Consider the following 26895-nt stretch of genomic DNA (forward strand, 5'->3'; position numbering starts at 1 on the left):
TACTAATATGGCCTCTGTGTCTAATAGAGAAATATTTAATTCTGTTACTTAGGGCTGGATAACCATACTAGCAAACACCAAGCCTACCTGTGTAGGTTAGGAATATCTGTGGGCCTTAAACTAAAAACTACTCTGGCAGTTCCTTTTGATAGTTATCAGGCATTCCTATCTGAGAATCTCTTTTGTAGCCTCCAGTTTACTTATTTTTGGAAGTTACATTTAACTATTATTATTATTATTATTTAAAATGTCCAGGAATAGCTGTGCTTTGGCTTTGACTATCTTTGTTAAGTGTTTAAGATGAAGCAAGTCAAACTGACTTTTGTTTCTATCTATTGTTAACAGTCAGCTGAGTTTCCCTGGGAGTCCTCGGGGAACTTACAGCAGCTTCTCAGTTCTGCTAGTGCCATTTGCGCTAGGATGGGTCCAGGTCTTGCTTGACCATGTGGCTTCCTTGGAATTATCAGGGATGTCTCCCTTTTCTGATGACCCTCCTCTTCACAGCAAATGCACTGATTGGCTTTCTGTCCTCCACTGGTCTCATTAATCTCCCTGATCGGGAGGTTATGTGGCCCAGAGTTGCAAAGCTCTTTGGAGAAGTCCCCTATTCCCTGAATTCAGACTGACTCAGAGGGCAAGAGCCAAATATTGGTTTTCTTGGCCTTTTTAATTTAACTTTAATTTTAAAATTTAATCTTAAACATCCAGCAAATAAGTTAACAGCCTTATGTTAAGAGCACTGGGCTTTAATGTCTATCTCTCTATCCGGTAGGTGATAACTCCTTATCTTAAGTTAACCCAGGTTGTGTGTTCTTAAATCAGTACCTCTGCAAAACATTAACAGGCAATTTTCAGACCATTTATAAGAAAACTACAGAATAAAATTAACTAGGGTAAAAACATATTTAGTTTATGTAATAGCTACCTTGAATTTTGGCAGAGTTATACATTATAATCCCCTGTTTGAGATCCTGGTAATCGTGACAAAAACCAACTTTTGGACACAACTTTAAATGTACTGAAATCTGGCCTACTTCCTCCATAGTCACTTTCACATGAGATGGGACATAGAGCCTTATCTCAAGTAAGGCAGGGCTCTTCATAAATCTTAAATACTATAGTTCTTAAGCTGATCTTTGCTTTTTAGACATCATTTTACAAAGCCTACATAAATTGTTGCTCAAGTTTACATGAACATTAGCTAACACAACATAATATCACATCTAAAACATGAATTAAAGAAAGGCTGAAAGCTTTTAACCTTTTGTAGAAAAGTAGCAAAGTACTTTTGTGTTTTACAATAAAACCTTTATACAGATTAGGCTCTCATTAACTTAAAAATACATTTAAATTGTATCTCAGTGTAAAAAGTAACATAGAACTTTACATATCTTATGGATAACAAGTCCAGTTATAGAACACAAATGATATAAATAAATCAACATGTTTTTCTTTTTAAATCTAAAATTACCATACAATTTTAGAACACCAGCTTGATATAATGCTCTTTCTAAAGCTTCTACCTTACAGACTTGTATACCTGGAAGATATGGACACATTAACACCACAATTACATTGATGTTTTTATATTAACCAAGTTTAGCTTTTAAAGAAATAACATAGCACAATTCTCTAAAACAACAGCACTTGTTTGACCAGCTGTTAAATTTCTTTAAGATTACTTGCTCAAAAACTTACACTTATAAGCAACTTACACAGACCTTCTTTATATCATTTACTTAAACCCTCTTAATTACTTAATCATATAGACTCTTATCCAGAAACACATTTTCCCTCTATTAAATCCATACCTAGAACCTTCTAGTTTTTCTTTTTCATCTGTTAACCTTTTTCTGTTCACATTTTGAAACAATACTTGTAAATTTTTGAATTTAAGCAGATTTAACATTTTATTAGGGCCTTTTTGAACATCTAGAAAAACTTATAAGCTTAATTTTAAAGACATCTTTACTTTCATCTGTTTACCCAATTTAAATTGAACCATTTGAATCATGTGAATCAAAGACATTTGGATCCATTTTTAAATTTTTCATGAGTGCTCTTCATATATCTGCCAATTGTCATATAATTGCATGATATATGGACATATACATACAGACATACAGACATACAATACATAACACAAGGCCTTGTAGCTGGTTTTTTTTTTTTTGGTTTTGTTTTGTTTTTTTAGGTGAAATCTCCATTGCAATGTTTAAAAACTCCACAGTTGATCAAAAACAGAACTGATCAAAAAACACCAACCCATCTGCAGGATCAAAATCATGAGCTCAAAAAAAAAAATACAGAATCTAAGAAAAAGCAAGAGTCCTAAAAAAGATGACTGGCCAGTAATTAGTAAATACCATACAATTTACTTTTTGGTTTAATCTAGTTTGAGTTCCCATAAAAAGACACTTTTACTCTTTTGTTTTCTTGGGCCTCAGATCTGTCTCCTACTGAGTGCACCAGGATTCTTCTATTTGCATATCAACTTAAGTCCTGGCTGAGGTCTGGAAGGAACTGGGAAAACTGGAATTCTGAGCAGAAACCTCATGCCTAAGGCATTTTAACTATAAGTCACAATTTTCAGGTTTGGATGTTGAAAATTATGATACAAGTTTAAGATACAATTTATAAAATTTTATATCTTTATATTTTTCTACACTAGAAAAACTTGCTCACACAAAACTGAAAATAGGATCTTTCTTGATAATATAAAAGCCACCATCAGAAGAAGTTCCTTCAGGATCATTTATCCACTTTCTTTGTTCTTAAGTTCCTAAAGTAGTATTAAGTTCTACCATGTATATCCAAAATTAAGCTTTAAAAATTTCCAAGACTGTTGCTAATTAATGTCATTTCAATAAGCCAGACCAACGTTTTAATTTAGCACTTTTTTTTTCCCTGAATCTTACACACTGAGGGGAACAGATATCATATCAGAATTTATTATCCTTGCCCAAGTTAATGCACTGGTATACCTAGTGAAATCTTTTCAGGCTACCCAATTCAAAAATTGATGAAAAAAAATAAAACTAAATGATTGGGAGTTACTTGCCAACTTGGAAGTAGAGTTTTTTAATTTTCCATCCTAAGTATTTAAGTTTTCTAGCATGAACTATCTGAAATCTCAAACTAAACAATTACTTAAACCCAACTTTTAACTGCAAGATTGTGCAATGCTTTTAGAAACCCATTCAGATACCAGATTGTTAAAATAAAAAAATCATCTTTTAGATACACATTCAGCCAAGATCATCCCCAAAAAACAATCTATAATATCAACACATTCCTGCATTCATTGTCCCTTTTTTTTTAAGTAGACAGAGGTGGAGTAATCCTTAAAGTGCAGGTAAGGAAGAGGGAGTTCCCCAAAGCAAAATGGCTTTGGCAGCTGCTGGGAGTCCCTTAGTCCCACCTTTTACTTACAGGATTAGTCCCTCTGGTTTGGTCTGACCCCAGGCACCAGGCATTTTCCACATCTCCTAACTTTTCAGTAGTCAGCTCCCAAAAAGTTCATCCTCTGCTTGCAGCTGTTTCGAGTGCTAGGCTTCCCCAAGAAGGCAGAGTGGGGACTCCTCTAAAGTCCCATCTGGGGTGCCAAAATTTATGACTGAAAGTTCGGTTCCCATCCCCAAAGCTAATTAATGCCAATTTAATAATGAGGACAGGGTTTTGAGAAAAGTTAAAGCGAGATATCAAAGTTCTTAGACCCCAGGCATTTCCCTCTGCAGTGGGTGTGCTCAAGCCAACTACGGGAAGAAAAGGAAACACTGCTTCCCTAATCCCGCTTAACAAAGGGGAGTAAAGTTTATCAAAGTTCTTTAAAACACAGCTAAGAGAGGTGTAAAAGGTGAGAACAGAAAAGCTGGTGGTTTTATTGACTTTTGGTCCCTTACAGGAGAAGCATACTAGGGACAATTTAGGCTAAAATTTAGCTAAAGTTACCTCCACACATCTAAGGCAGGTTGGAACTTGGGACTCTGCATCGGTCCAAAGTAAAACAATGCCATCACACTTAACAGAGACACAGACAAAAAGACACACAAAGACACACAAAGACATAGATTCCCTTTTCAGATTGTAGGGACAGAGGCGTGGAATGGCTTTGTCCCATAATGGGAGTTACTCAAACAGGGACAGGGACAATATAAACGCGACACAGACAAGGACAAACAGTAAACGTTTAACACGAGTCCAAGACAAAGATTAGAACTGAGTAACTGGCAAAACCTGATGGGTTAGACCACAAAGACAGACAGTAAACTCAACCTGAGAAAATGAGTAGCCGGCAAGACCTGACGGGTTGGCAGCAGAGTCACTGAATCCGAATCAGTGGCAAAAGTACACCTGATGAGGGCACCTCCATCCCTCCATTTCCTGAGTCCTCCAAGGCGTCCCTTGGGGACGTGGCCTGTGGCTTCAGAACACATCTGTCCACCACCGCTAGGGGGAACTCAGGCTCTCTGCTGGCAGCCACTCTGCCAACCCTTAAACCGAACCTGAACGAAAAGCTCTGAGCGATCGCAAGACAAAGAAAAAATAGGCGCCTTACTTACCCCTAGAGGAATCCGTTGGGGTCTCCTTGTCCGGCACTGCGGGCTTCCCGGCCAACGCACCAAATGTAAGGGACCGGCGAACAACGGAGGAAGAGACCACCAAGAGACCGACTCATGCAACAGCAAAAGGGGGTTTATTAAGGATCCAGCGCGCTGGGGCTCTGTGCTCACTCAAGGAGGGAGGACAGCCCAGAGCCCCGAGCAGGGGTTAAGCAGTGCTTAAGTACACTTTTTGGGGAGGGCGGGGGCTTTGCATACATCAGAGCAAATCATCATGAGGTGCGGGAAAATCAAACAACAACTCTCAAACATGATTAGCACATTCATTGGCGGGAACAGGTCGGGCGAGAGTGATAGGTCAGTCCTAAGGAGAGGGATACATTCAAACTGATTGGTTTGGGCCCTGAGGTGCCTACGTGCTGAGCTGCACAGGGTCCAGGTTGTTAAGCAACTAAGTGGTCAGGGGGGATTTCGACACATATCTAATGGGCAGTTCCGGGAATTGTCTTAACTGCCACAGGAATTTCAGGTTCTGAGTGCAGTTTAGAAACTTTACAATACCTGGTCCTTTACATTTTAACTTCAGTTTCTTTTATCCTTTCAATGGCTCAGCCCCTGCTTGCCTGCAGGCCTTGGCTCACATCAAGGACTCAAGGACCAACAGGTGATGTGAGGTGGGGGCAGAGGGGCTTTGAGCCACTGGGCAGGGTGAGAAGTCAGAATATAGTACTTAGACCTGATTGGATGTGAGATCCAGTCGCAGCCTCCTTGAGATCCAATTGTAGCCTTTTAAACTCTAGCCCTTCCCTTTGCCCCACCCCAATTTTAAAATCAGCCAATCACAGGGATGGTTACCCGGAGCTCCTCCAATCAGAGCGAAGCACAGAGCTGCTCTTGCTAGCCCCATTCCGCAGCCTGCCCTGGTGCAGAAGTCAAGTTTGCCGGGCCCACCCACTTCTGTGCCCATGGTGGATTGCCTGTGCCACCTCGGTTTTTTCACACCTGTATAGACTGAGGTCAGCCGTGTGGGTCATTAATCAAGAGCCCAAGCTGAGCTTCCCTGGTGGCCAGTACTCTTGTATTGTGTCACATCCATGTCAGGAAAGTCAGGCTGATCCCAAGGAGAAGACAACAGGCCCTGCACTCCGTGGTGCCCAGGCTTTACCTGCCTCTCCCTTTGGTTGATGTTCTTCTGTATTCAGGAGCCTAACAAGAGTGTAACAACTTCCAGTAAAGTTCTGTGTCTTTCTAGCAAATTATCAAACCTGAGGATGGTGTGAGCACATCCTTCCCCATCCTTGCAGTTGGTATCAGAAGTGGTGATCCTGGGGACCCCAGAACTTGTCATTGGTGCCAGAAGTGACATGGGTCTCCTACGTGGACTGTGTTCCCTCCAACTTCCCAGTGGGTTAGACTCTTTGCATGTGGCAAACATTTCAACACTGACATTTACAATGAAGGCTTTGACTTCTAGACCAGATCTACTAAAGGAAAAACAAAAATAAGCTCATGTACAAATACTGGATATGTTGATTAAAATAAAACCAACATTTTAAATGAGTTGATGGCATGAACCTAAAAGAAGTTGAGGAGAATCACAAAGGGCCCCAAACTAGTGAAGGGCCAAAAGGAGAGAGGTAAATATGATCTCTGGGTTCCTGGGCTGCCTTAGGAGCACATGCAACTATCTGGAACCTGCAGTCACTGGTTTTAATAGCCATACAGGTGAGAGAAGACAGGCCGTGGGAAGGAAGGAATGGAGGGAGGGAGGGGACCTTTGGGAAAAACTAGAATCCTGGAGGATCCATCTATACCCTCAGCGAAAGCTGGGATAGACAAATATGATATAATAAGAAATTTGTCTATGTTGGTGTTAGCTTTGTGTAGGGAAGACAGGAAGGAGTAGGAGGAGGAGAAGGAGGAAGGATATCTTATCTCCCCATTCCCACTAAAACTTGAAAGGCAAATCTCCACTCATCTCATGGATTGGAGATCTGGATTTACATTACAAGAAGGTCCAAGCAGAGACTTATTTTAGTGTGTTTCCAAGATGATAGTGTACTCCAGGGCTCCTAGTTAAACAAACAGATCCCTCCAGAGGACTGACCCCCCTCAACCCAAACATCTTGGGATTTCCACAGACTAAGATCAGCAAAACATGAATTCACAATAAAAATGAGCCAACACATGAGAAAAGAGTCCGTCATGAGCAAGGGTCAGCGGAAACAACCAATGTCAGCATGAGAATGGCCAAAGACCTCACATGATGGAATTATGAAGAGCAGAATTCAAATTTGTACCTTTTAAGTGTTGATAACAAATGAAAAATTTTAAAAAGTGAAAAATGGCTGAAACATCAGGATTAGGTGTATCTGCAAAAGAAATATGAATTAGACCAAGAAAGAAAAAAGAAAAAAAAAGAAGAAAGAGTTGTGGGTCTTGACCACAGTGCAACTCAGAGAAAAATAATGACATGAAAGTGAACTCAGGATTCCTCTTGCTTTCTCCCCTTGGAGAGAGCCATGAGCTGGGCATGTAGAACAGGCAAGTATGGACAGGAGACACTGAGCTGCCAGAGGTGAACGGTGCTTCCTGGCGTTCCCCCTCAAAAGCTTCCCTACACCCAGCCTTGCATCTACTTTGAGAGGGATTAGGGAAGTATTTGGTGTGTGTGACTTGAACCTCACACTTCACCTGAAAGGCCTCAATACATCTGTCATTCAGGAATTTACCTCAACTGAAGCCTTTTGTTTCTTGTCTGTTCTCTGTGAGCAAATCACTTTCCCGTTTTGAATTCATCTGTACCATGACCTGCTCTCTCCAGTCATTGCCAAGCGTAATATTACACTGTGTTATGACATTCTGAGATGCTGCACATCACACAGCCACTCCAGCAACTCGAGCCCTATACTCAAGGGCGAGTCAGAGATCCAGCATGGCTTACGAAGAGCCCTGGCTGTTCTGCCTCTCCAAAGTACCAATGCACAGCCTGAAATTTCACCATTAGAGAGTCATCTCTTTGGAGGTAAACAGTGTCTTACTTCTATTCAAATGATTTTTTTTTTTCTAAATGGCCTGGGTAAAGGATGCTAATCAAAGTCAGCATCAGCCACAACACCTCCCTGGGGTTATTTTAACTATGGTTTCACAACAAACCCACAGCATCCGAGATGGTTTTGGTGGTAGAGGAAGGGGGAAAATGTGGGATCAGTCACCACCCCCTGGAGGATGGGAGGTTCTGACCCCCAGTCCTAGGTGCAGGAGAAGCACAGCTAGGTGGTGAGTGTCCCGCAGCCTGGCTGCTGTCCCACCATGATGTCCAAACATGTCCTTCCTCCCTAGTCACTCTGAACAACCTTGACCCAGCCTGGCCAGCAGATGGCAGTGCAAAGCCAAAAATGAGCATGATCCCAGGCTGTCATGGTCAGAGCTGAACGGGCTTCTTTTTAAGGTGGCCTAGTATTCAGTTTGAAGAAGGGGCCACAGGCACCTGGGTAGTCAGATGTGTGACAGATGCCCAAGCCTTTTTACGTTTGACCCTCAGCCCTCAGGAGGTGGCCTGGTGGTGGACAGAGAAGCCTGGTGCTTGACAGGGAAGCCCATGTCTAGGGTGGGACATATCAGACTTTGTCCTTCAGTCTTGGGGGTGTGCTGGGGATAAAATGAGAACCTAGGGGTAGACATGATTGACTGATGGATGGGTTTATTTGGGCACTGGGGATTAATCCCAGAAGCCCATTACCACTGAGCCCTTTTTATTTTTTATTTTGAGACAGGGTCTCTCTAAGTTGCTTAGGTCCTTGCTAAATTGCTGAGGCTGGCCTTGAACTTGCAATCCTCCCGCCTCAGCCTCCATTGAGACCGAGATTACAGGCATGTGCCACTGTGCCTAGCTAGAGGTAGATAGGTTTAATAACCTTCTTGGGGCTGTTCCCTCTGTGAACATGGAAGGTCATGGGTAGGGGGCATGGCGGGCTCTGTAGGGTGCAGACAGGTTCATTTGTCAGAGACCGTGATGCAGGTATAGTCCTTCATCCCTGAAGAGCCCTGACTGTTCTGTCTCTCCAAAGTACCAAGGCTCAGCCTGAAATTCCACCATTAGAGAGTCATTTCTTTGGAGGTACGGTGATTACTGATAGGGAGAGATAGAGCAGGGACTGCTTGGGCCTGGGCACCAGACTGAGGCTGGGTGACAGTGGCCCTTAACCTTCTAAGCCTTGTTTCTAGATCTGCCTGATGTCTGTGAACTCCCCCAGGGGACCAGTTCTTTGTTACAGCAACTTCTCAGAGGTGATCTCTGAGTTCAGGGGGGTAGGGGTCACATTCACCCCACTCCCTCCAAGTCCTCTGTCCCCATGGAATGCAGGGGGCTAATAGTGTTTTCTCTCCCAGGGTGCTCTGGGCAGCCTCGGCACCCCATGCAGCCTGGCTCTGTATCTTCCCACTCAGGTCCCCTGACTTGCCATGTCCCCCCTTGCCACCAGCTGCCCAGTAACCCTCCAGAGCAGGGGAGAAAAGCCAGCTGCTCGATGCAAATGCCTTCCTGGGAGGCACTGCCCATTCTGCAGGCCAGCCCAAGGCCTGCCCACGGGCATCCGACCCGTCCACCCACCACGGGGGCTGGGCTCGGGGCCCCTATGCGGCCTTCAGGGTGGAACTTCTGCAAGGAACCACGCAGCACACTGTGCTCTGAGACCACCTTCCCCTGACTCCCCTGCTCCTGAGGATCTCTGGGTGCTTGTTGACGTTCATATTCACATTTCAGGACAAGGCTGGGAACCACGGTTCAGCAAGCACCAGTGGAAAGTCTTACACTCAGTTCAGGTCAGCCAGAGGGGGAAGGGACAAAGAGACCCGGAGCTGAAGGCGAGAGGCTGGGAGAGAAGTCTCAGAGTGAGCCCAGCTAGCCTCAGTCCTGAGGCTCCGTCTGCTGATGCCTGGGACATTTCCTCCCTCCTCTTCCCTCGGCCTGGGAGAAACCAAACTTGCCAAGCTCCAAGGACCCTGTGACCCCTATGCTCATCTTTCTTTTTCTTTTCTTTCTTTCTTTTTTTTTTATAATCTAAGGGGTGCTTATAGAAGGTGGAATCATGGTCTCCCCTGTTCTAATCCCCAGACCCTAGAATAGTCACTTGGCAGGGTGTAGTTGGGAGCTAGTGTCCTCCAAAGGCCTGTGGGTTATTAGGGGTGGAGTTATTGGGAGGTGGTAGAGACTTTAAGAGGCGGGGCCTCGTGAGAGGTTTTCAGGTCAATGGGGGGGTGTGGTCTTGAAGGAGACAGTGGGACCCCAGCCCCTTCCTCTTTCTCTTTCATGTCCTGGCCATCACATGAGTAGTGCCCCTGCCATGATATGCTGCCTCGTGACAAGCCCATAATCAGTGCCTCCAACTAATCATGGATTGAAATGATTGAAAACCTTTTCTCTTTATAAGTTGAATGTCTCCGGTCTTTGTTATAGTGACAGAGCTGACTGATACACATGGGAAAAGGGTCTTTGCCGATGTGATTTAATCCACAATGTTGTGATGGGAAGATGATCCAAGCCTGTCTGGGTGGTCCAATAAGACCTCCAGGGTTCTTCAAGAGGGGATATCAGGGCCAGTCTCAGAAAGAGGCAAAGATGCCACACAGCTGGCTTTGAAGGTAGAGCAAGGAGCCATGAGCCAGAGAGTGCAGGTGGCTTCCAGAAGCAGGCCGGGCTGAGGAAATAGTGAGTCCAATAGAACATCCAGGAAGAACCAGCCCTGCCGGCACCCTGATGTCAGCCCAGCGAGACCTCAGTCCTGAAGAGTTGTAGGGTCACAAAGTTGGTGGCGATGTGTCACAGCGGCCACAGGAATGATACAGTGGTCTGGGTGGAAAAACTGCTCTGGTCATCATCCTGCCCCGTGCATGGACACTGAGGGAGAGGCAGAGCAGCTGCCAAGGAGCCACGGGCTTCCCAGCTCGGACCTGTCCTCCTGGTGGAGAAGAGGCCACTCAGCCCGCATGTCCCAGCCACAGATGGGGGTGGTCGATGCACGGACATCACGCCCCGCACAGGGAATCGGCTGGTTTGCTGCGGGGAACTTTCCCTTCACCTGTTGTGCACCTGAGATCCCAGGTGCTCCAGAGAGAGGCTCAAGGGGGTGGGCTTCCCAGTACCCAGCCAAGGTCCCACCTCGGCCGAGGGGCCCTGATGCACCCGGAACATGTTGATGGTGCCGTCTCCTGATATCCTATTATGCAGCCCATTTGTAGGGATGTCACATTGCCACCCAAATCCCGTGGCTCAAGGTGATTCTTGGAGATGGGGACACTTGCATCTTAACCACGGCTTCTTGGAGCTGTGCTTTCCCATGTTAATTCAGTGTCTGGCCTTTGGTTATAGGGCAGTGCCTGGAGAGAAGGGCATGGGTGGAGGGACAGGCTGGGAGAGATGCTGGCTGGGGGCAGGTGACAGCAGGCCACGGGTGCAGGCGTGTCCACCCCATCCCCACAGAAGGTCCTCCCTTCTCATGGCATCTGGGGTCTGAGACATGGCATCCATAATCAGAGTGGACAGCACCGTGAAGACTCGGATCAGAGGCTGGGGGTGTGGCTCAGTGGCTGAGCACTTGCCCTGCATGTGCCAGGCCCTAGGTTCAAGCCCCTGCACTGGGGATTAAAAAAAAAAAAAAATAGGCCTGATTGGATTCAAACCCAGCTGGTGCATCTAGCAGCTCGGCAAGTGACTTAAATCCTCTGAGCCTCAGTTCCCTCATTTGCAGCTTTACATATGCACATGTAAGTCCCTCTGTTTCTTCTCCCAAGAGGACCTGGAAGCTAAGATCTGCCCTCGGTGAAAGGGTTCTGATCATGGAGGGAGGCTTGTGTCGGGTAGCTGGGGCCTGTCCCTTAAATCACCCCAGCTAGCTGGCTCCCTGTTCTGTTTATAGATAAGTCCCAGGGGAGCATCCTTGCAAGAGCTGGAAGCTCAAATAGAAGTGGCTTGAGGACCTAGGAGCCTGGGAACCTCCGCCAGCCTTCTGGTGCCCCCTGCTGGCCTCACTAGGAAAAGAGATTGGGAGATCAAGGTCAAGGAAGTTCCTAAGGTCAACCACGCGGGCACTTCCAGGTCTCCTTCCCAGGGACAGAAGCCTGAGGTAGCCAACTAGGTAAGGACACCCATCTCCGCAGAGCAGGATCCTGCCCTCTCCCTGCACCTGGCTTGGTGTCTATACAGGTGGTCTGGCCCGTGGGTGTAAATACCCCCCCAGCCAGGGCTCTGCTGGCGGGGGGGACTGTCACTCAGAGGGATGGGATTTGAAAATTAAATTGGCAGGACCAGACAGAATATTCCATTCTAAGAACTTTCCAACCAGGACACGTGAATGAGCTGTGTGCAGGGTAACTGTTCTGGGGTTTATCTGGGGCGTTTGGCAGGGACATCTACCTGAACTAACATTTCCCAGTTGTCATGAGAAGAAATGACGATGGCCAGGTCTGGCTTGCTCCCCTGGAAGGGAACAGGCATTTATGTTCCTGTCACTGAATGAGTGCCTTCCTCTCCATGACATCATTTCTCCTTGCTGACAGCCTTTGACAACAGAGGTGGTAGTTCTATTTTACAGATGAGTTCGTGAGGTTCAGAGAGGTGACGTGACTGTCCCAAGGTCACAGCAGCCTGGTCAAGGCACTGGATGCCCGACTCTGAAGGCTTCACACCCCTCACCCAGACTCCAGCTGTTGCATTCACTTGTGCCCTAGAGTGACCATCATGTGCCCAGACTGTCACATGGTGTTTGAGGTGTAAAACAACCCTGCAGGATTTGGGGTCTCTCCAGGGCCTGGCCCAGCCCACAGGGAATAACCAAGGATTGCCATCTCTGAACACAGATGCTTACGACTGCTTTACTTACCAACACAGAAGGGGAGACCACCAGCCTTGCAGAGGGCTGGGGAGAGCAAATACCAGTGACCACGAGTTCTGGAACACACTGGGCTGGAGGGTGCATGGGAGTCCGGTTCTGGGTATCCCAGGATGAGGGAGGGTCTGGACCAAGAAGTAGTTGGCTGCAGGGTGGGATTACTATCCAGAAGCATGCTCTTGGGCTTGTCATTTGCCGCCTGTTTCTAGAAGCAGAACAGGAGGTATTCAAGGACATAGCTAAGGGACAGCCCCATGGGCAGTCTACTTGCTTGGACTGGGTTTATCTGAATTTTCACTCAGTTCCTTTGGTAATGAGGAGCTTCCCCACATGCCGACTGCAGTCACCAGACACAGATGTAGGCGTGGGTTGTGGTGGAGAAGAAATCAGCTCCAAGAACCAGCAGCTCCGTTGGAATGAGGTGGTGGTGGGGGGGGGCTCCTGTACCGGTCACTATAACTGTCCATGGGTTTTTTTCCTTTCTGCACCTCTGTGAGGACTGACCACATGGTCCCCAAGGTTTATGCCAACTGCAAAGCTCTGTGATTTGGAGAGTTTCTACAAAGCTAAGGGCTACTACCTATGTAACAGCCACCAAAATTCTCAGATTTTCCGGGGAGATATTCCAAGCTGTGTGCTCTACAAAAAGCCCAGCAGTAAGCTCTTGGGCTGGAGGACTTTCAAATGCCTTTCTTGGTAGCAGAGACTAGAATCTGCACCTGGAAGCAGAAGGTTTGTGGATGCCCAGGGTTGCTAGGTCTCTAGCAGGTGGCTGGAACCCAAGCCTCCCAGCTGTGGGTAGGGATAGGGGTGCAGGCAAGACCTTCAGGCTCAGAGAGCAGCCAGGAGCAGGAAGGCCATGAATAACTACCTCCCGGAACATTCTAGAACACTTTGTACAGCTGGAGTCCTCCATTTTTATGGGGGAAGGTGCTGTATGTTAGGAGCTTTATCTAAGATATAATTTGGTCACCTAGACCATGTTCAAAGCTCTTGCTTAGCTGTGGCGCTTACAGTAGGACCTTCTACGGTTAAGTCAACAGCCTCCCTTGGACACCCTCTGGCCTCTGCAGATGCTGTCCCACAGCAGCCCATCCAGGGTGGATGATACAGATAAGGGCCCAAGTGACCCCGGGGGAGAGTACCAAATTGCTCTAATGCCTTCCTACCATCATTACCCAATGACTAAATCAACTGTGGTAAATGTGTGGCTTTCTTTGCCAATTAAAAGACTCAGCAAATTACCCACAGGGCCAAACAACATTTAAATATAAGTAAAACCAAAATTGTCAATCAATACTTGGAATATGTTCTTCTACATTCTTTGACAAAAGGAAACTTTGGGCTTTGGTCCCCTTTCTTCTTCTCCTTCTCCTCTCCTCCTCCTCCTCCTTCTTCATACTGTGGATTGAACCCAGGGATGCTCTACCACTGAGGATGCTCTACTCCCCAGCCATTTTTATTTTCTTTTGATATAGGTTCTTGCTAAGTTGCCCAAGCTGGCCTTGAACTTGTGGTTCTCCTACCCTGGTCTCCCAAGTCATTGGGATTGAGGGTAATGCACCACCATGCCCGGTTCTTTATTTTAATCCTACTTTTTCAAAAAAAAATATACTTGTAGAGCTAGCACCCAGTTTAGGGGTATCTTGCCTTACCACTCACTGGGTGCATATGTATGTATGCAGGTGTTCAAACTTCATCCTGATTCAAAATCATGGACCATTAATAATGTCTGACTGCAAAACTAAGGAGCCACTAAATATTATAACTATTTATAAGTAATCTGTTGCCCAAGGCTTTGGGCTACTTAATGAAACTTTGAATTAATGTGTAACTTAAGAAATAGATCATTCTATGAATATAGACTACCAGAAGCATAATTTAAGCTATTCTAATTGCTCAACTACTTGGATAGGGGTAAGAGGAGTAAATGAATCACAAATACTAATAAAATGTATTAGTTTGCATGTGTCACCTCCTTGGCCATCATAATGACCCTCTAGGCGAGACACTATTACTACTCCCATTTTACAGATAAAGAAACCGAGGCTTAGGACGATGTATGTAACTGGCCTAAGGGCACACAGTGAAATTCAAATCCAAATACATATGGCTTTTATAGTCACTGGACAGTGCATCTCTAGGGTAGAAAGAATGAGGCAAGAAGGTGCTAGAGATCAATTAAATTGCCTCAATGAAAGTGTGGAGTTTGCTTGAGCTCACACTGATTGGTTAGAGAATGAGATAGGGAAAGGTAATTTCAGGCAGCTATATGGGTTTTATGGAAAAGTCCTTGGGAGAGGGCTGGACAGCCAAGTGGTAGCTGGGGTGACGTGGTCACTAGTGCAGCCCATGTCTGGTAGCTGGGGTGACCTGGTCACTAGTCAGGGATGAGACGGGGAGAGCCTCAGGGAATCCTGGGGGGCTGGGTGGTTCTAAAAGATGCCCAATCCAGACTCATTAAACCTTCTTGATAAGTACTCGGGAAAATCCTCCCAGATGGGCTGGGATGACCTTTAGGGGCCTCACCATGAGCATGACCCCATGCGGCCATCAAGGGAGAGCTCAGCCCACCCTCCCTTCAGTCCCGCAGCCAGGGATGAGCCAGACAGAGGCTCCGTCGGCCACTGTGGGTCAATTCTGATCGCACACCCAGTCTGTCTCCCTGGCGTGAGACTTTGAAAGCAGTAGTGGGCAGGGAGGAGGCAGGTAGGTGGGAGGGTGGCCAAGGATGCAGGGGAAGGAATGGGCATGGGGGGCACTGGGAAAGCCGGGATCCGACTGGAAGCCAATTCTGGCTGCAGCATCCGTGATCCTGTGTCTGTTCCCTGCGCCACATTCTTCTGCACGTCACGGATCCACCCCAGGAGAGCTGGCATGGCTTGCAGATGGAGGTCCCTCAAGGAATCTGGGGCCCACAGTCATCATCCCACTGGCTCATGTCCCTAGCTGGTGATAAGCAGGCTAGAGTCCAGCCCTCTTAATTGCTTGGCAGGTCGCGCCTCCCCTCCTCTCCATTGGACATATTTAGCCAACACTTGCCATATGGGGAGCACCATCTTTTTATTTCACAGGGTTGACAGCCCAGCTCAAGCAGACGGAGGAGTGTCGACAGGGGAGGGTTCCAAGGCACTTGTTTATTTAGGAACAAAGGCTGGATTTTGGAGGAACTGGCGCCTCGAATGATAGAAGGTTCTAGAACCTCAGGTCTGGAGGTAAGGAGGGAGGGAACTCAGGGGAGAGGGGCTGGCAGCCTGAATGGAGGTGCCCTTCTCTGCTGCCACCATTCTCTTAGCCTCAGACATCTTTTCCTGTCTTTGACACCCTGGGAACTGTCCAGCCAGCAGTGTGCTGAACCGCAGTGGCCGCCTGAGGCTGCCCTGATGGGGAAGAGCCTGTGATTAGTTAGCTGGAGACCTGAGGAGGAGGAGGAGGGACAAGGCTGGGTCCTCGGAGGGCAGCCCTGCCCCACTGCCACGTTTGAACCGTGAGCATTTGCATTCCTGACGTTCACAGTTGGTTAATTAAAAATAAGCCCAAGGGCCTCAGGAGGCCCAGAGCAGGGTGGGAACAGAACTGCAATGTGAGGAGATTCCAAGTTCCAGACTAAAGGGACATGAAAGGGACCGATTTTTGTTTGAGAACCTGCTGCTATGGATGGGAGCTTGGAGACCCCGAAAAGGACAGGAGCAATCCATGGTCGTGATGCTTAAAGGACACAAAAGAAATCATGCCCCCCTGGAAGGTCACACCACCTGCAGACAGTGGCTAGCATCTTTCCATATCTTACCCTATTTTAATATGTGAGTGTGTGTCAGTATGTGCCAGCACCAACTCCATCAAAACTCCCACCAGGCAGGAGTTAGCCTTGTAAATGGGGGGGTGGAGGCACAGAGAGGATAAGTCATCTCCCTGGGGTTGTTCAGTGGACAGCTAGGACTTGGACACAGTCAATCTGACTCCTAGGGCCCACTCTTGACCTTAGCACCATATGCTCTCTTCAGAAACCTTTGCTGGAAGTCCAGGTGCACATTTGAGCTTTTATTTTGAAGAGAGTAAAATTAATGAGGACAGAAAATAATTTTGTGAAGATAAAGGTGGCCAAAGGTCTCAGGGTCACCTGGAAAGCTTAGCTTTGATTCTCTCAAAGAATCTGGGGAAGACAGACAGTATCCCATTCCAAGTAGGACACAACCACAGCTCAAGGCTCTGGGGTCTTTCGGGTCAGGGTCCCTTAGCTGCTGGGCTCTTGTGAACCTTACCCTGGATGTGCAGGGTTCTCAAGCATGTCCCCATGGTAGTCTCCCCTCATCCTTGGAGTTATTCCAAAATCCACCCCCAGTGGATGCCTGAACCACAGGTAGTATTAAACTCCATAGATACTGTTTTCCCTGTACATACATACGTGTTATTACTCAGTTTTTCATCGCTGTAGCAAAATTCCTGAGATAAACAAGTTATAAAGAGGAAAGGTTAATTTTGGCTTATGGTTTCATAGCTTTCAGTCCACAGTCACTTGGCTCCATTGCTTTTGGGTCTGCAGCACGACAGCATATCATGTTGAGGAGCCATGGGGGAACAAGGCTGCTCACTTCATGGTGGCCTGAAAGTGAAGAAGAGAGAGAGAGGAAGATACTGAGGTGCCATTATCCCCTTTAAGGCCACACCCCAATGACCTAACTTCCTCCCATGAGGCCATACCCCCAATGACCTAACTTCCTCCCATGAGGCCACACCCCAATGACTTAACTTCCTCCTATGAGGCCCTACCTTCTAAAGTGTCCATCCCCTCTCAATAGTGCAACAGGCTGGCAACCATGCTTTTCACACATGTGCCTTTGGAGAACATTCCAGATCCAAACTAGAGCACCTAGGATGAACTTTATAAGTTAGGCCCAGTAAGAGACTGGCAACAATAACTATACTATAAAATGGAGAAATTATGACAATATATTAGAAAAGAAATTAGGCAAATATCTCTCAAAACATTTTATTATTTCTGGAATTTTTCATTTAATGTTTTTGGACTGTGGTAAACTGTGGGCAACCAAAACCATGGAAAGCAAACCCACAGATAAAGGAGGTCCACGGTATTGTCTGCTCTTCCTGGTCAATGCTTCTGTGATTGGCAGGTAGGAGACTTACCTGAGAGCCAAAGAGGCCACACCCTGCACACCTTGAGTGGGCCAGGTGGTAGTGACTGCTGCAGCTGCACAAGGGCTACTTTATCTTCATTTACTATCTTCTGTACTTTTCTGTATCTTTGAAATTTTCCATAACAGACTTTTTTTTATTGTTGTTGTTTTGTTTCATTTTTCTTTGTTTTGTAGGGCTGGAGATTGAACTCAGGGCCTCACACAAGCCACCACTGAGCCACATCCCAGGCCTGTAAGTGTCTTTTTTTAAGAAAACATAAATAAAACATCTTTTATAGATGCTCTGTCCTCAGGGAAGTTCCAGGGAGTGGACCATCTGACTACAGGAAGGTCTGCATGACCAGCAGTTGAAGAAGCTGAGCCAGGAAGGAGGGATAGGATGTTTTCTGGAACAAGGCAGGAAATATGCCCTTAATGACATCCACTTAATCAAACAAGACTTTTTCTTTTCTTTTCTTTCTTTCTTTTTTTCTTTCTCTCTCTCTCTCTTTTCCTTCCTTCCTTTCTTTCTTTCTCTCTCTCTCTCTTTTCTTTTCTTTCTCTTTCTTTCTTTCTTTGTTTTTTTTTCTCTTGTACCAGGGATTGAACCCAGGGGCATTTAACCACTGAGCCACATCCCCAGCCCTTTTTTATATTTTATTTAGAGACAGGGCCTCCCTGAGTTGCTTAGGGCCTCACTAAGTTGCTGAGGCTGGCTTTGAACTCACAATCCTCCTGCCTCAGCCTCCCAATCCGCTGAGATTACAGGTGTGCACCACCATGCCCAGCCCAACCAATGCTCCCCATTGAATCTTGGTGGAGATTGAATCTTCAGTGCACCTTGGAGTCAGACTACCCAGCTTACCCTCTGACCAACTGTGGGAATTACTTTGCCTCTCTGCCCCTCCATTTCTCATCCACCCACACATCTTCCTTCTTGTCTGGCTGCTTCCTCTCCACAGTGAACAGAGGACAGGTGGGCTGCAAAAACAGAAACACTCACCACGTGACCCTCACAGAATGTCTCTGCTCTGCTCTTGAACAGCGCACAGGCCGCGTTGCCCGCGGAGAGCACACACACCAATCAGTTGTGTCTGGTTCCACCTTTGTGCCAGCTGTATGGATTATTGTAAGTACACAACTTAATTACATAGTGGATTGATCAATGAAAGAAAAATACGAAAAAATGTTTTATTTCTATGAAACTTAGGTTAAAAGCCCTCGGGAAGAATCAATAAACAGGTCACGGAGAACAACGGACATTAAATAAAGCATGAGCAAGAGAGTTATAAAAATCTGGGGAGGGGCACCAACCTGGGATCATTTTGCATTCAGAGAGCTTTGTAAACACCTTTCAGGATCACATTAAGGAAGCAGGAAACCGTCAAGAATGCCCTGAAGGTGTGGTTTATTTCTGAAAGGTGGTGTGGAACTTCACAGCAGACCCACATCAAAAAAAAAAAGTCTTAGCTCTACATCAAAATATTGGGTAAGTCTGTATTTTGAAAGTAAAATTCCAGGTTCAAGGAATATACGCACGTACAAGGTTTTGTCTATTTGTTTTGATTTTGGGGACTGGGGACTGAACCCAGGAGCTCTCTACCACTGAGCTACATCCTCAGCCCTTTTTATTTTTTATTTGGAGACAGAGACTCACTAAGTTGCTGAGGCTGACCTTGAACTTGCAACCCTCCTGCCTCAGCCTCCTGAATGACTGGCTGATTGTCCTGTACCACCTCCAGGGCTCACACAAAAGAATTAAAATTATTTGGGGGAAAAATATGAATCATTCAAGAGTACGAGATGATAAAACATTTGCAACAAATGTAAATGCTCCTGATGAAGCACTGCTCTCTAAAATACCCAGAGAACACGATTCAACAATAAGAAATGGAACAACCTGATTTTGAAATGGGCAAAAGATCTAAATAGATCTACCAAGAAGTTATACAATGGTGAGTGAGCATTCAAAAGGAGGCCTCACCTCAAGTCAGGGGAGAATTGCAACTTAAAACAACAATGATGTGTACCACGACCCACCCATCAGGATGGCCAAAGCAGGACCATACCACATGCTGGTGGTGGCTGGGGGAGGCAGAATGGCACAGCCACTGTAGGGGACAGCTTGGTGGCTCCTTACAAAGCTAAACATACCCTTACTACAAAACCCAGAGATCACACTCCTGGTATTGACCCTCATGAATTGGAAACTAGGTCCATATCTGCACACAGATGCTTTTGGTAGCTTTATTGATAACTTCCCAAAACTCAGAAGCATCCAAGATGTCCTTCAGTAGATGCCCATCCAGAAATGTGATATATTGAGCACTAAAAAGAATTGAGCTGGGGCTGGGGGTGGAGCTCAGCGGTGGAGAGCTCATCCAGCGAGCTCCAGCCCCGGGTGGCAGCCTCAGCATCATGTCAAAAGCATCATGCAGGAATGGAGCTATCAAGCCATGATCGGATACGGATAAAATTTGGATGTCTATAACTAAGCGAAGAAGCCAATCTGAAAAGACAATCTACTCCATGATCCCAACTGTATGACATCCCTTAAAAGGCAGACGTATGGAGATGCTCAAAAGATCAGTGGCTGCCGGTGGGGGGCGGGGAGTAGAGGGGAGGAAGAGATGAATAGGCAGAAGATTTTCAGGGGAATGGAACCAATTCTGTAGGATACTGCCTTGATGGACACATGTCACTGTACACCCATCAAATCCAGCAGAAGCTGCAACAGCAAAAAAAAAAAAAAAAAACCACTTTAATGTCAACTCTGAACTTTGGACAATAATGAGATATCAGTAGATCCATTGATTGTGACAAAGGCACCACCCTTGGGAGGGTCAAAGGTCAGAGAGGCTGTGTGCAGGGAGGAGAGTGTGTGGGAGTTTTCTATAGTCCCCACTCAGTTTTCCCGTGACCCTAAAACAGCTCTAAAACATCAAGTGTACCTATGTATGTATAAGTATGTAATACAGTTATTGAATATCAAATAATCATATATAACATGACACACAAATACATAGATATCCAAAAAACAAGGAGAAAGACAGTGAGGGATCTGCATTATAGTTTAAAAGACGGCAAGCCCACGCAGCCTTAGAAGCAAGTTCTATCATCACCTCGAGGACGACAGGAGCCCCGCCCGTGTGAGACCAACTGTCCTGTAATTTGACCAACATTAACCTTCCTGCCTCTTTTTATAATCTTAATATGCAAATATCTTAAATATTAGCATCATGAATTCACTACTGAATTGAAAAAAAAATCCATCATGACCAATTGAATTTTTCTCAGAAATGTACAAGGAATGTTCAAGATAGAAAGGAAACTCTGAGTCTAGATGGGAAGACCTGAGACCTGAATATATGGGGGCCACGCGGTGTTCTAGGACAGGAAGAATCAACCCCACATCAACCTGTCAGTCTACAAACATGAGTCCAACAAAAACACCCACAGGATTTCTAATGAATTGGGACAAGGTGATTCTCCTAAAGTTCATCCAGAGTAGGGAATGCACAAAGATAACAAAGTGGATTTTGGAGAATCATAATAACCAGGAGGTGTGTAAACTAACTTGAATCAGCTGGGTTTGGTCAGAGCAGGCACAGTTACTACAGGTAGATAAAAACTAAAATACACATAAAACATTTTCAATTTAATTAACTAAAATACTGGGAAATAGAATGGAGAAATAAACTGAATTATTAAAATAGTCATCCATCTGACAAATATTTGAGTTTTTGTTTTGTTTGGGGTACTCAAGAGTGAAGCTAGGAACACTTAACCACTGAGCCACATTCCTAGCCTTTTTTAATATTTTATGTAGAGGCAGGGTCTCGCTAAGTTGCTGACGGCCTTGCTAAGTTGCTGAGTCTGGCTTTGAACTTGGAATCCTCCTTCCTAAGCCTCCTGAGCCACTGGGATTACAGGAGTGGAACAACCATACCTGGCCAAATATGTGTTGAAAACCTACTGTGTGTCAGCACTGTTAGACTATGTACAATGGATAAAAGTAAACCAGATGTGAGAATATAAAATAAACATGTCTGGGTGCGAAGGCACACACCTGTAATCCCAGCAGCTTGGGAGGCTGAGGCAGGAGGATCGCAAGTTCAAAGCCAGCCTCAGCAACTTAGCAAGGTCTTAAGCAACTTAGCGAGACCCTGTCTCAAAATAAAAACTAAAAAGGGCTGGAGATGTGGCTCAGTGGGTAAAGTGCCCCTAGGTTTAGCCCTAATACCAAAAAAACAAACAAACAACAACAAAAAAAAAAACCATAATGGATAACACCCTGGTCCCCTTGGAACTTGCACTCTAGTGGGAGAGACAAAGAAGAATGAATAGACATATCATTTTAATGTACGACACTTTACTTGGTGCTGCGACCAGGGAGTCTGGACTAGGTGGAAGTATTGATCTAAAAATACCAACCTGAATAGTGGCCGGCATAGACGTGGTGGGTAACCTGCAGACTGGACGCTGGCAGAGAGGGGACAGACTGAGCCTTGGACGTCCAGGGTGAAGGAGACGTGGAGGGGCCATCAGTCAAGTAGGAGGAGATCCAGAAGATGGAGTCCCAGGAGCGGGGTGGGGTGGGGGAGAAGCCCCTCCAGGAAAAGGGTGTGGTCCACTCTGCCAAATTCAGCAGGGAAGTCCAGGACCCATCGCTGCATTTAGCATCGTGTTGATTATCCTCATTTAAACACGCAGGGGGCCGTACCCAGGCCCTTCAAGAAGTGTCATGCTGCACACCTGTAATCCCAAGACTTGGAGGCTGAGGCAGGAGGATGGCGAGTTCGAGACCAGCCTCAGGAACTTAGTGAAACTGTCTCAATACAAAAAATTAAAAGATCTGGGGGTGTAGCTCAGAGGTAGAGCACCCCTGGGTTCAATCCTCCATACTGGAAAAAAGAAAAAGAAAAAATTAGAAGAAAGAATGGAATTATGGGAAGAGGTGAGCTTTGTACACTACATTCTTTTTTTTTTTTTTAACTAAGAAATAAAAACAGCTCTGATGTGAACATGGCAACATAGTTACTCACTCTGACATGTGGTCACCAGTGCTTGTTATAACATTTCTTTTAAACATTTTGTTTCCAATGTTGTCAAATCAAAAGGAAAACCATTTTCCAGGTAAATATTTAAAACATACATATGTGAAAAGTTTAGGTGATGGCCAAGAAACTGGGGAGTGGCTGTCCCTGGAAAACCACCTGTATTAGAGATTTCCTGGGCATCCTCTGCCCTCTGTTAAAAATACTAGAATCCTATCTGATCCCTGCTTTGGTATCAAGGCAAACATGATCCAGGTGGGTTCCTTCTCATGTGCTTACTATGGCTATGTTCGTGTCTCCTTCTGATTTTAAAAAAAGTTAAAACGAAAACATCTTCAAGGCCCCCTGGAAGAAGTGTGGCCGCGGGTGCTACGGGGTGTGGTCCGTGGGGGTCACCCAGGGCACTGGGCAGCATTTGGGAGTCCAGGGAAGGGGGGCTTCCTTTTACTCTCTAATATCTGCTTCATTTGAGTTTCTAAAATCATATTCATTGATCCCCTTTTTTCAAAAAGGAGGCAGGCTCTCTAAATAAATGGATTTTTATAAGGTTGGATTTTTTTGTTCTTTTTAGATATGCATGACAGTAGAGTATACTTTATGTATTATGTGTACATGGAGCATAACTTATTCTAATTAGGATCCCATTCCTGTGGTTGTGCATGATGTGGAGTTTCACTGTCTGTGTATTCATATGAACATAGGAAAGTGATGTCTAGTTCATTCCACTGTCTTTCCCATTCCCATCTCCCCTCCCTTCCCTTCATTCCCCTTTGTCTAATCCAATGAACTTCTGTTCTTCCCTCCCCACCCCACCTCCCTTAATGAATGTTAACATCCTCATATTAGAACATTTGGCCTTTGGTTTTGGGGAATTGGCTTATTTCACTTAGCATGATATTCGTAGTTCCATCCATTTACTGGCAAATGCCATAATTTCATTCTTCTTTAAGGCTGAGTAATATTCCATTTGTGTACACATACCACATTTTCTTTATCCATTCATCTGTTGAAGGGCATCTAGGTCGGTTCCATAGTTTAGCTATTGTGAATTGAGCTCCAATAAATATCGATGTGGCTGTGTCTCTAGAGTGTGCTGATTTTAAATCCATTTGGTATAAACTGAGGGGTGGGATAACTGGGTCAAACTAGTGGTTTCATTCCAAGTTTTTAAAGGAGTCTCCAGACTGCTTTCCAAAGTAGTTGCACCAATTTGCAGCCCCACCAGCGATGTATGAGTGAACCTAGAGAAAGTGTTGTTAACCTAACAGAAGATTGGGCAAGGACAGAAAGAAGCCATCAGCCGCTGAGTAAATACAAATGCCTACAGCCGCGAAAACCAGGCTCAGCTGTCTGAGAAGGAGGGACATTCACGTCACACACGAAGAGTTCCCAACTGGGAAAAATGGAGACTCCTGTTGCTGGGAGTGTTGACGTGGGTGTGGGGAAACGGGCCTCTTGCGATGTCGTGGCAGTGGTGATGGGTTCATCTTTCAGGAGAGCAATGTAGGTGTTTTCTCCACGCGTAATGCAAATGCCTTTGGTGGGCCACTATTATTCCAAGAAATCCAACATATAGAAATAGTCTCACACACACACAAAGGTGCATTCATTGTATTTCCATTGCAGCATTGTTGGTTTGAGTAGAAACTTAGAAATAACCTAAATGGGCATATATTCTGGTAGGTCCATCCTACGAGATGCTAATTAGTTACCCAAAGTAATGGGGTGAGCCTGCGGCAGGACAGGGGGAACCCGTGGCTGTGCCCAGTTTAAAGTCGCACCGGCTTAGACTTCAGGGCCTCTGGGACACTCCTCTGAGGTACCTAATCTCACAGGCAAGGACACCTGGCTCTGGGTAGGGGGTTACTGTGCCTCATGGGCAGGACCTGAGCAAGAGGGGCCCTCGCTGACATCCTCAACTCGTCCCTCTCTGGGCTCTTCTGGCCCTCCTGTCTTGCCATTTCCTGGTCTCCTTGAAACTCCAACTTGAGCTGCCCTGTGGTCGAGTCAAGGCCCTGGGGCAGAGCTCAGGGCTCTGGGCCTCATCTTTCTGTGTCTCTGTGGAAGATGATGGAAGCAAGCTCTCTTCACCGAATCTAGACAAATCTTCTAACTGACGGGGGGAAAAACTCACCACAGAGACTGAGAGCTCCCACTGGCAGGCGGTAAAGTGGTGTTCCAGACGTTTCCACACTGGCTCCTGCCTGGTCTGCCCTTCTTGTGGCAGGGTCCCCCAGGGTGGCTGGCTGGCTGGGTTCCTGGCTCGGCTGTCCCTTGCCGTCATCTGGGCTCTGACCTGACTGTGCAGCTCCATGTCCAGGCCCTGCCCTGCTCCCTGGGCTGCTCTAAGAAGGACAGGCTCAGCCCAGGGAATCTTGTCCTCGTGCCAACATCCTGGGGGCCTGAGGAGCGCAAAGTCACCTGGGTGTCTGAGTCCCTCCCCTCAGCGGCAGCCCGGCCACCTCCACCACTGCGGCAGGCTCTGTCCTGGGGGCCAGGAGCGTCACCCCTCCGTCCCCACCTGTCACGGAGGGCCAAGCTGGATCTCCACAGTCTGGTGAGTGAACAGGCCCCCAGGCATGTGCAGCGTCACCCCGGCCCCCACCAACGTGACCCTATTGGAAGCCAGGTCCTTTCAGATGTGATCAAGGTGAGGATCTTGAGTCTGTCCTGGATTTAAGGTGGTCCTCAAGTCTGATGACTCGTGTCCTTGAAAGACAAGGTCAAGGGACATTTGAGACCTGGACACAGCATGCAAGATCCTGCACGTAGATCAGAACGACACAGTCCAGGCCAAGGGACAAGCAGGGACAGTGGGGGAGACGTGCCAGGAGCAGCGAGTGGGCAGGGGACAGGGCAGCCGAGGACCTGGCCGAGCCTGGGCCAGGCAGCGTGAGGACAGGGGAAGGGCTATGTGCTGTCCTCCTGCCTGAGGTTCTGGGAGCCTGTCCTGCAGCTGTGACATCCAGGATCCCAGGTGACCCGCCCGCCCCAGCCCCCCTCCCCAGAGCCAGGTGCAGAGGTGAGCCAGGTGTCAGAGCCCGGTCGGTGTCAGGGAGGGTGCAGAGAGGCACGTCACCCCCTGCCCAGGAAGGAGATCTGACTCTGCTGCACAGGGCACGGGGACAGGAGGTGTGGCAGGTGGGGCCTGCTGATTTCATGTCATTTTTTCCCCCTACGACCCCAACCATGCACTTCCTGCAGACCCACACAGTAAAAGCCACACCCAGAAATGTTCCTGCAGGGAAATGCAGCTCTGTGACATCTAGGATAGCTATCTAGTGAGCTTACTCTTTTGACCGGTGTTCTTGTTTTATATGCAACCCTCACCACCGTGCCCAGCATCCCTAGGCTGGGTCTGTCTGGCCTTTGGGCCTGAGAGGAAGGTATGGGCAAAGGAAGTCAGTGAGCAGATGAAGGAGGAAGGGAGAGGGGGTGACCGGTCCCCCACCCGGAATGGCCCAGCCAGGCGTCTATCTCTGGTGGGAGAGACTCAGATCTCAGGCTTTGCATAGCAGCGAGGGTTGCAGAGTACTTGGGCCTTGTTTGGGCTCTGAGCAGTGGCTGGTCTAGAGGCCTGAGCCCTGCCCAGGAGGGGCCTGAAGCTGAGGCAGGCCTCTGGGTGTCTGGTGGATGAGCACCCAGGGCCGGGTGGGACGTGCTGCTGGCAGAAGACCTGTCAGGTCAACTCAGATGGACGCCACGCCACACGGCCGTGAGCCCCGCGCAGGGCCAGGGGTGCTGATTCTCTCACAGAGGGTGCAGAGAATCAGCAGAATCAGTAGACAGAAGGGGAGGCGGGCAGGAGATTGGGGTGCTGAGGACCAGCCCCTGAGCCGTAGCCAGCAGGACCTTTGGGAAGAAGGCTTCAGGTTGAGGCTGCTCTGGGAGCCAGAGATGTCATAGAAAGGGATGAACTTTGGGACCAGGCAGAGCAAGTTGCTTTGCCGTATGGGTCCTGGGATCTTGAAACAGGAGGGACAATCAGGCCCCCTGGTGCATGCTGAGACAGGAGCAAGTCTCCGAGCGACTTGTTAAATCTCAGTACCTTCTTCCCAGGGAGCTTGTCACAGGGGACATGACTATACAAGGGCCTCATTCACGGCTGGATGTGGCACATGCCAAGACTGCCCCCTCCCCCTCCCTGACCTCCAGTCACCTGGTCCCTTGGTGCCAGAAGCACCCACTGAGCTCCAGCAAGGTGGCCAGCAGGGGGAGACGCTGGGCCAGCAGACATGAGTCCTGCCCTCAA

General features: G+C 47.0%; 1 long non-coding RNA gene across 1 annotated transcript; it reads right to left on the bottom strand.

Annotated features, from left to right (window-relative positions):
• Nucleotides 1-228: 228 nt before the first annotated feature.
• LOC125619450 lies at nucleotides 229-26807 on the bottom strand. The gene is made up of 4 exons (XR_007351011.1): nucleotides 26793-26807; nucleotides 20359-20364; nucleotides 7507-7518; nucleotides 229-349 (listed from the first exon to the last, which is right to left on the bottom strand). It is a non-coding gene; the product is annotated as an uncharacterized LOC125619450 (long non-coding RNA).
• Nucleotides 26808-26895: the final 88 nt, after the last annotated feature.

The sequence above is a fragment of the Marmota marmota genome, unplaced genomic scaffold (genome assembly GCF_001458135.2).
Source record: "Marmota marmota marmota unplaced genomic scaffold, marMar, whole genome shotgun sequence".
NCBI lineage: Eukaryota > Metazoa > Chordata > Mammalia > Rodentia > Sciuridae > Marmota > Marmota marmota.